Below are 10,304 nucleotides of genomic sequence, written 5' to 3'. Positions count from 1 at the left end.
CTTAGCTTCACTATTGGTGAAATAACCAGATATTATATTATTATATTTTTCAGATGTGATTCAACATGAATCATACAACAGTTCCTAAGATGTATTCTAGCCAGCATGTTTAACTTAAATACACTAAGTGTTTAGATATAACTTACAGTTAAAGGAAAACAGAGCCAATAGAGATAAAAACTACACATCACCACAAAAAAGCCACCAATGCATCTCGAACTATCTGTGACAGAGGACAAGATTTGTTTTGTTTGTTAATTTCCAACCCTTACAGCCTGGTCTTAGTGTGCATGACTAGTATGCAGCTTGTACCACATGTACTTCACCACAAAAGTCCAACAACATGTGAAGTGGACTATACACTGACAACCCACTGATTGTGCCACTGGATACTGTGGCAACAACAAATTTGCTAAAAAAAACTTCTAGATGATTCCCCTCAATTTCTGTACTTACTACCTTAGTATAGATTGTTGTGAAGAGCTCATGGACCATCACCACACCACAAACCATATATATTGATTTTTTTTTTTGGCCCACGCACCACGTTGGCTTGTGGGATCTCAGTTCCCTGACCAGGCATTGAACCCGGGCCACAGCAGTGAAAGTGTAGAATCCTAACCACTAGGCCACCAAGGAACTCCCTCACAAACCATATTTTTAGATAGACTGTTTTTTAGAACAGTTTAGATTCACTGAAGTATTGAGCAGAAGATAAAGAGATTACCAATCCTTTTTTTTTTTTTTTTTTGGCCACACGGCATACGGGATGCTAGTTCCCCAACCAGGGATCAAACCCATGCCCCTTTCATTGGAAGCATGGAGTCTTAACCACTGGACTGCCAGAGAAGTCCCTACCAATCCATATTTTAAACAGCATTTTCCTAGGAGAAAGGGCAAAACTGAAGAAGACCAGTCCTAATACACAGTAAAACCAAGAATCCACAGCATCAAGGTAACATGTCAATATCTTATCTTCTTGCCAGGAAAAAAATCTAAACCCTCTTGGGAGTAAGATAATATAAACAAAAACATCTTACATTTCTTTCCCCCACAATGTCCCATACAATGAAAACTTATGAGACATGGTTAAAAAAAAGAATAAAACAAACACTAGAAATACATTTTTATTCAACAACTGAGTCAGGGAATTCCCAGGCGGTCCAGTGGCTAGGACTCCATGCTTTCACTGCCGAGGACCCAGGTTCAATCCTAGTCAGGGAACTAAGATCCTGCAAGCCGAGCGGTACAACCAAAAACAAACACCAAGTGAGTCAGATATTGAGAATTGTCAGAAAGGGACTTTAAAATAACTATTATTAAAATGTTTAAGAGAATAGAAGAAATAGTGACAGGTGGTAACTAGACTTATCATGGTGATCATTTTGAAATATATACCTATCAAATCACTATGTTATATACTGGGAACTAATATAGTGCTATAGGTCAATTATACTATTGGCTATGTCTTACGATAGCCATGTGTTGGCTATCGTAAATATACTATTTATGATAGCCAAGACATGGAAACAACTTAAGGGTCTATCAATAGATGAATGGATAAAGAAGATATGGTACATATATATAATGGAATACTAATCAGCCATAAAAAAACGAATGAAATAGTGCCATTTGCAGCAACATGGATAGACAGACCTAGAGATTATCATACTAAGTGAAGTATGTCAGAAAGAGAAGGATTAATACCATATGATATCACCTATATGTGGAATCTAAAATACGACACAAATGAACTTATCTTCAAAACAGAAACAGACTCACAGACATAAAGAACAGACTTGTGGTTGCCAAGGGGGAGGTGGGGAGGGACGAATTGGGAGTATGGGATTAGCAGATGTAAAATATTATATAGAGAATGGATAAACAACAAGGTCCTACTGTATAGCACAGGGAACTGTACTCAATATCCTGTGATAAAACATAATGGAAAAGAACATGAAAAAGAATGTATATATATGTATAACTGAATCACTTTGCTGTTCAGTAGAAATAAATACAACATTGTAAATCAACTATACTTCAATAAAATAATTTTTTTAAAAAATCTCAGAGAAAAAGAGATTGACTTTGTGGTTACCAGAGGTGGAGGATGCAGGGAGGATGAACTGGGTGAAGGCAGTCAAAAGGTACAAACTTCCAGTTATAACATAAATATAAGTACTAAGGATGTAATGTACAATATGATAAATATAACACTACTATATGTTACAAATGAAAGTTGTTAAGAGTATATCCTAAGGGTTCTCAACACAAGGAAAAAAATTGTTTTATCTTAAATTTTTATCTATATGAGATGATGGATGTTTACTAGACTTATTGTGGTAATTATTTCATGATATATTTAAGTCAAATCATTATGCTATACAACTTAAACTTGTACAGCCTGTATGTCAACAATATCTCAGTTATAAAAAGAAAGAAAATAGAAGAAAAGTTGAGAAATTTCATCAGATATCAGGAGTCTAAAAATAGAAAATGGAAATTCTAAAACTAAAAATTGCTATATCCAAAACTAAATATACCACAGGTGGACTTAATGTAGATTAAACATAGTAGGACAGAGGATTATTGAAGTAGAAGAAATGACAGTAGAAAATATCCAGATAGAAGCACAGGAGAAAAATACTATGGAATATACTTAGCATGTAAGAGAATTACAGGACACGGTGAAAAGTTCAAATATATATGAGTAATAGGAGTCCTAGGAGGAGAGAAGACAACAGAACAAAAATAAAATTTAAAGAAATACTGGATTAATTTAAATATTTTCTTTAAGAATTCACATATTTTTCAAAAATTTTCCTAAACTACAAAAGATATCAAACCACAGATTCAAGGAGTTCTCTGAACCCCAATCAGGATAAATACAACAAAATAAATAAATATAATAAAATACAAGGACATATCATACCAAAGTGCTAAAAGCAATGATAAACAGAAAATCTTAAAAACAGCCATATATAAAAGATACATTATGATCAAAGGAACATGAATACGATTCATGACTAACATTTCAACAGAAACAACAGAAAACAGAAGTGGAATGCTTCAGAATGAAAAACAGCACTTTAAATTGATGAAAAAGGGACTTCCCTGGTGGCACAGTGGTTAAGAGTCCACCTGCCGGGCTTCCCTGGTGGCGCAGTGGTTGAGAGTCCACCTGCCAAGGAGGCGACACGGGTTCGTGCCCTGGTCCGGGGGGATCCCACATGCCGCGGAGCGGCTAGGCCCGTGAGACACGGCTGCTGAGCCTGTGCGTCCGGAGCCTGTGCTCCGCAACGGGAGAGGCCACAGCAGTGAGAGGCCCACGTACCACAAAAAAAAAAAAGAAAAAGAAGAAAGAATCCACCTGCCAATGCAGTGGACACGGGTTCCAATATCTCCACATCTTTGTATTGCTGGTGGGAATATAAAATGGCATACCTGCTGTAGAAAACAGTATGGCCATTCTTCAAAAAGATAAACATAGAATTTCTATATAATCCAGCAATTACACTTCTAGGTATAATACTTAAGAGAATTGAAAGCATAGATCCAAACAGATATTTGAACAGCAATGTTCACAGAAGCATTATTCACAATAGCCAAAAGGTAGAAGCAACCCAGTGTCCATTGATGAATGAATGGATGGATAAACAAAATGTGGTACATACATACAATGGAATATTATTCAGCCTTAGGAAGGAAGGAAATTGTGATACATGACACAACATAAATGAACCTTAAAAACATCATGCCGGGACTTCCCTGATGGTCCACTGGTTAAGAATCTGCCTTCAGAGGGCTTCTGGGAAGATGGAGTTAGAGTAAGACACGGAAATCACCTTCCTCCCCACAGATACACCAGAAATACATCTACACGTGGAACAACTCCTACAGAACACCTACTGAACACTGGCAGAAGACCTCAGACCTCCCAAAAGGCAAAAAAAAAAAAAAAAAAACCCCACGTACCTGGGTAGGGCAAAAGAAAAAAGAATAAACAGAGACAAAAGGATAGGGACGGGACCTGCACCACTGGGAAGGAGCTGTGAAGGAGGAAAGGTTTCCACACACTAGGAAGCCCCTTCGCGGGTGGAGACTGCAGGTGGAGGAGTGGGGAAGCTCCGGAGCCGCGGAGGAGAGCACAGCAACTGGGGTGCGGAGGGCAAAGCGGAGATATTCCCGCACAGAGGATCGGTGCCGACCCGCACTCACCAGCCCGAGAGGCTTGTCTGCTCACCCGAGGAGCGGGCGGGGCTGGGGGCTGCGGCTCGGGCTTCGGTCTGAGCGCAGGGAGAGGACTGGGGTTGGCGGCGTGAGCACAGCCTGCAGGGGGTTAGTACGCCACGGCTGGCCAGGAGGGAGTCTGGGGAGAAGTCTGGACCTGCCGAACAGGCAGGAGACTTCTTCTTCCCTCTTTGTTTCCTGGTGCGCGAGGAGAGGGGATAAGAGCTCTGCTTAAAGGAGCTCCAGAGACGGGTGCGAGCCGTGGCTAAAAGCGCGGAGCCCAGAGACGGGCATGAGACACTAAGGCTGCTACTGCCGCCACCAAGAAGCCTGTGTGTGAGCACAGGTCACTATCCACGGCCCCCTTCCGGGGAGCCTGTGCGGCCCACCACTGCCAGGGTCCCGTAATCCAGGGACAATTCCCCCAGGAGAACGCACGGCCCGCCTCAGGCTGGTGCAACATCACGCCGGCCTCTGCCGCCACAGGCTTGCCCCACACTCTGTGCCCCTCCCTCCCCCCGGCCTGAGTAAGCCAGAGCCCCCGAATCAGCTGCTCCTTTAACCCCGTCCTGAGAGAAGAACAGACGCCCTCCGGCGACCTACACGAAGAGGCAGGGCCAAATCCAAAGCTGAGCCCATGGGAGCTGTGCGAACAAAGAAGAGAAAGGGAAATCTCTCCCAGCAGCCTCAGAAGCAGCGGATTAAAGTTCCACAATCAACTTTATGTACCCTGCATCTGTGGAATACATGAATAGGCAACGAATCATCCCAAAATAAGGAGGTGGACTTTGAGAGCAAGATTTATGCTTTTTTCCCCCTTTTCCTCTTTTTGTGAGTGTGTATGTGTATGCTTCTGTGTGATATGTTGTCTATATAGCTTTGCTGCAACCATTTGTCCGAGGGTTCTATCCGTCCGTTTTTTTTTTAATTTTTTTCTTAATAATTACTTTTTATTTTAATTATTTTATTTTACTTTATCTTCGCTCTTTATTTCCTTCCTTCCCTCATTTAGACAACGAATCATCCCAAATTGAGGAGGTGGACTTTGAGAGCAAGATTTATGATTTTTTCCCCTTTTCCTCTTTTTGTGAGTGTGTATGTGTATACTTCTGTGTGAGATTTTGTCTGTATAGCTTTGCTTCCACCATTTGTCCTAGGGTTCTATCTGTCCATTTTTTGTTTTTTGTTTTTTTCTCTTAATAATTATTTTTTATTTTAATAACATTATTACATTTTATCTTACTTTATTTTACTTTACCTTCTTTCTTTTTTTTTCCTTCTTTCTTTCTTCCTTCTCCCTTTCTTTCTTTCTTTTTTTCTACATTTTATTCTGAGCCGTGTGGATGAAAGGTTCTTGGTGCTGCAGCCAGGAGTCAGAGCTGTGCCTCTGAGGTGGGAGAGCCAACTTCAGGACACTGGTCCACAAGAGACCTCCCAGCTCCACATAATATCAAACAGCGAAAATCTCCCAGAGATCTCCATCTCAACACCAGCACCCAGCTTCACTTAACGACCAGCAAGCTACAGTGCTGGTCATCCTATGCCAAACAACTAGCAAGACAGGAACACAACCCCACCCATTAGCAGAGAGGCTGCCTAAAATCGTAATAAGTCCACAGACACCCGAAAACACACCACCAGACGTGGACCTACCCACCAGAAAGACAAGATCCAGCCCCATCCACCAGAACACAGGCACTACTCCCCTCCACCAGGAAGCCTACACAACCCACTGAACCAACCTTAGCCACTGAGGACAGACACCAAAAACAACGGGAACTACGAACCTGCAGCCTGCAAAAAGGAGACCCCAAACACAGTAAGATAAGCAAAATGAGAAGACAGAAAAACACACAAAAGATGAAGGAGCAAGATAAAAACCCACCAGACCTAACAAATGAAGAGGAAATAGGCAGTCTACCTGAAAAAGAATTCAGAATAATCATAGAAAAGATGATCCAAAATCTTGGAAATAAAATAGACAAAATGCAAGAAACATTTAACAAGGACCTAGAAGAACTAAAGATGAAACAAGCAACGAAGAACAACACAAGAAATGAAATGAAAAATACTCTAGATGGGATCAATAACAGAATAACTGAGGCAGAAGAACAGGTAAGTGACCTGGAAGATAAAATAGTGGAAATAACTACTGCAGAGCAGAATAAAGAAAAAAGAATGAAAAGAACTGAGGACAGTCTCAGAGACCTCTGGGACAACATTAAACGCACCAACATCCGAATTATAGGGGTTCCAGAAGAAGAAGAGAAAAAGAAAGAGACTGAGAAAATATTTGAAGAGATTATAGTTGAAAACTTCCCTAATATGGGAAAGGAAATAGTTAATCAAGTCCAGGAAGCACAGGGAGTCCCATACAGGATAAATCCAAGGAGAAATACGCCAAGACACATATTAATCAAACTGTAAAAAATTAAATACAAAGAAAACATATTAAAAGCAGCAAGGAAAAAACAACAAATAACACACAAGGGAATCCCCATAAGGTTAACAGCTGATCTTTCAGCAGAAACTCTGCAAGGCAGAAGGGAATGGCAGGACATATTTAAAGTGATGAAGGAGAAAAACCTGCAACCAAGATTACTCTACACAGCAAGGATCTCATTCAGATTTGATGGAGAAATTAAAACCTTTACAGACAAGCAAAAGCTGAGAGAATTCAGCACCACCAAACCAGCTCTACAAGAACTGCTAAAGGAACTTCTCTAGGCAAGAAACACAAGAGAAGGAAAAGACCTACAATAACAAACACAAAACAGTTAAGAAAATGGGAATAGGAACATACATATCGATAACTACCTTAAATGTAAATGGACTAAATGCTCCCACCAAAAGACACAGATTGGCTGAATGGATACAAAAACAAGACCCATATATTTGCTGTCTACAAGAGACCCACTTCAGACCTAGAGACACATACAGACTGAAGGTAAGGGGGTGGAAAAAGACATTTCATGCAAATGGAAACCAAAAGAAAGATGGAGTAGCAATTCTCATATCAGACAAAATAGACTTTCAAATAAAGACTGTTAGAAGAGACAAAGAAGGACACTACATAATGATCAAGGGATCGATCCAAGAAGAAGATATAACAATTGTAAATATTTATGCACCCAACATAGGAGCACCTCAATACATAAGGCAAATACTAACAGCCATAAAAGGGGAAATCGACAGTAACACATTCATAGTAGGGGACTTTAACACCCCACTTTCACCAATGGACAGATCATCCAAAATGAAAACAAATAAGGAAACACAAGCTTTAAATGATACATTAAACAAGATGGACTTAATTGATATTTATAGGACATCCCATCCAAAAACAACAGAATACACATTTTTCTCTAGTGCTCATGGAACATTCTCCAGGATACATGATATCTTGGGTCACAAATCAAGCCTTGGTAAATTTAAGAAAATTGAAATCGTATCAAGTATCTTTTCCAAACACAACGCTATGAGACTAGATATCAATTACAGGAAAAGATCTGTAAAAAATACAAACACATGAAGGTTAGACAATACACTACTTAATAACGAAGTGATCACTGAAGAAATCAAAGAGGAAATAAAAAAATACCTGGAAATAAATGACAATGGAGACACGACGACCCAAAATCTATGGGATGCAGTAAAAGCAGTTCTAAGAGGGAAGCTTATAGCAATACAATCCTACCTTAAGAAACAGGAAACACCTCGAATAAACAACCTAACCTTGCACCTAAAGCAATTAGAGAAAGAAGAACAAAAAAACCCCAAAGTTAGCAGAGGAAAGAAATCATAAAAATCAGATCAGAAATAAATGAAAAAGAAATGAAGGAAATGATAGCAAAGATCAATAAAACTAAAAGCTGGTTCTTTGAGAAGATCAACAAAATTGATAAAACCACTAGCCAGACTCATCAAGAAAAAAAGGGAGAAGACTCAAATCAATAGAATTAGAAATGAAAAAGGAGAAGTAACAACTGACACTGCAGAAATACAAAAGATCATGAGAGATTACTACAAGCAACTTTATGCCAATAAAATGGACAACCTGGAAGAAATGGACAAATTCTTAGAAATGCACAACCTGCCAAGACTGAATCAGGAAGAAATAGAAAATATGAACAGACCAATCACAAGCACTGAAATTGAAACTGTGATTAAAAATCTTCTAACAAACAAAAGCCCAGGACCAGATGGCTTCATAGGCGAATTCTATCAAAGATTTAGAGAAGAGCTAACACCTAACCTTCTCAAACTCTTCCAAAATATAGCAGAGGGAGGAACACTCCCAAACTCATTCTACGAGGCCACCATCACCCTGATACCAAAAGCAGACAAGGATGTCGCAAAGAAAGAAAACTATAGGCCAATATCACTGATGAACATAGATGCAAAACTCCTCCACAAAATACTAGCAAACAATCCAACAGCACATTAAAAGATCATACACCATGATCAAGTGAGGTTTATTCCAGGAATGCAAGGATTCTCCAATATACACAAATCAATCAACATGATACACCATATTAACAAATAGAAGGAGAAAAACCATATGATCATCTCAATTGATGCAGAGAAAGCTTCTGACAAAATTCAACACCCATTTATGATAAAAAAAACCCTGCAGAAAGTAGGCATAGAGGGGACTTTCCTCAACATAATAAAGGCCATATATGACAAACCCACAGCCAACATCGTCCTCAATGGTGAAAAACTGAAAGCATTTCCACTAAGATCAGGAACAAGACAAGGTTGCCTACTCTCACCACTCTTATTCAACATAGTTTTGGAAGTTTTAGCCACAGCAATAAGAGAAAAAAAGGAAATAAAAGGAATCCAAATCGGAAAAGAAAAAGTAAAGCTGTCCCTGTTTGCAGATGACATGATACTATACAAAGAGAATCCTAAAGATGCTACCAGAAAACTACTAGAGCTAATCAATGAATTTGGTAAAGTAGCGAGATACAAAATTAATGCACAGAAATCTGTGGCATTCCTATACACTAATGATGAAAAATCTGAAAGTGAAATCAAGAAAACACTCCCGTTTACCATTGCATCAAAAAGAATAAAATATCTAGGAATAAACCTACCTAAGGAGACAAAAGACCTGTATGCAGAAAATTATAAGACACAGATGAAAGAAATTAAAGATGATACAAATAGATGGAGAGATATACCATGTTCTCAGATTGGAAGAATCAACATTGTGAAAATGACTCTACTACCCAAAGCAATCTACAGATTCAATGCAATCCCTATCAAACGACCACTGGCACTTTTCACAGAACTAGAACAAAAAATTTCACAATTTGTATGGAAACACAAAAGACCCCGAATAGCCAAAGCAATCATGAGAACGAAAAATGGAGCTGGAGGAATTAGGCTCCCTGACTTCAGACTATACTACAAAGCTACAGTAATCAAGACAGTATGGTACTGGCACAGAAACAGAAAGATAGATCAATGGAACAGGATAGAAAGCCCAGAGATAAACCCACGCACATATGGTCACCTTATCTTCAATAAAGGAGGCAGGAATGTACAGTGGAGAAAGGACAGCCTCTTCAATAAGTGGTGCTGGGAAAACTGGACAGGTACATGTAAAAGTATGAGATTAGATCACTCCCTAAACCATACATAAAAATAAGCTCAAAATGGATTAAAGACCTAAATGTAAGGCCAGAAACTATCAAACTCTTAGAGGACAACATCGGCAGGTCACTCTATGACATAAATCACAGCAAGATCCTTTTTGACCCACCTCCTAGAGAAATGGAAATAAAAACAAAAATAAACAAATGAGACCTAATGAAACTTCAAAGCTTTTGCACAGCAAAGGAAACCATAAACAAGACCAAAAGACAACCCTCAGAATGGGAGAAAACATTTGCAAATGAAGCAACTGACAAAGGATTAATCTCCAAAATTTACAAGCAGCTCATGCAGCTCAATAACAAAAAAACAAACAACCCCATCCAAAAATGGGCAGAAGACCTAAATAGACATTTCTCCAAAGAAGATATACAGAATGCCAACAAACACATGAAAGAATGCTCAACATC

This window comes from Phocoena sinus, chromosome 3, assembly GCF_008692025.1.
Source record: "Phocoena sinus isolate mPhoSin1 chromosome 3, mPhoSin1.pri, whole genome shotgun sequence".
Classification (NCBI taxonomy): Eukaryota; Metazoa; Chordata; class Mammalia; order Artiodactyla; family Phocoenidae; genus Phocoena; species Phocoena sinus.
The sequence above is the reverse complement of the archived record's forward strand: the minus strand, read 5'-3'. Positions refer to the sequence as shown.